We start from the raw sequence: 1008 nt of genomic DNA, 5'->3' as shown, positions 1-1008 counted from the left end.
CAGATATTTCTATGGTACCCAAGAGTGTTCTTCATATGGAAGGTAAACRGTCATCATCAAAACCATGATAGAGCAAACTCATTCTAACAATAAATTGACATAATAAGCATACTTCAAAAGATACCATGCATTGAAATTGGATGATGAGTACAAAACAGGGTTTCTAGCAATCGGAACAAGGGTGAGTATCCTATGCTGAATTCTACTTCTAGAATAACATTCAACCTATAGTTATTCCTAATGCCAACATCATCATGCTACAAACAAACAGCCATTTATACAACCTCCTAATTTCACGCCGGGCGGCAGCAGTAGCCTCTCTGTTCCTTATTAGGCTCTCATGATGTGCTTCCATTACATCRGACAAGTTGTTGAGGATGTGATGTTGATAACTCAGTCAACTTTTGTGTATTTATGTGTCCGCTGCAATCCTTCTTACCCACTCTCTTTTCGATGGATTCATCCCTTGAGGGTAAGACGCAGGTATTCCAGTCACAATCTGAGTCATTCTGCTCCCCTCATGGGGTCGGGATGACTCTCCTACGACCCTCTGCGAATTCTCAAATGTCACCCTCTGTGGTAGTGGGACTCTCTTTCTGGGTGTGACCTTGGTTCTTGGACCGTGATAGGTTTTTGGCGGAAAGTCAGGTACTGGCTCCGTCGGGGTAGGTAGGACACTTGTGGTGTGTCAGCAGCATCACTTGCAGCCGTATCCTGGTCATACGGGTCCACCTCTTCGTTGCGGTTTAAATTCCTTCTGGAGCGACCGACTACTTATCCTGATTCGTCGACAGAGTATTCGCTTGGATTAGAAGACATTTTTAGAGATTTGCGGTATTGACAACCTTGGTTACTAAAGTGCATCGTCTAGCATAAGCTTAGTGATTCAAATAGAAGCTCCTAAATAAAAACTAAGTCATGACAAGCAGACTATATCCTCTGGTTAAACCTCTGGTTATACTACCAGAGCTTCTGGTCGTGAGACCAGAGCTTCTAGTTGTACTAGAG

Source organism: Cynara cardunculus (assembly GCF_001531365.2).
Source record: "Cynara cardunculus var. scolymus isolate 2C chromosome LG 3, CcrdV1, whole genome shotgun sequence".
Classification (NCBI taxonomy): domain Eukaryota; kingdom Viridiplantae; phylum Streptophyta; class Magnoliopsida; order Asterales; family Asteraceae; genus Cynara; species Cynara cardunculus.
The sequence above is the reverse complement of the archived record's forward strand: the minus strand, read 5'-3'. Positions refer to the sequence as shown.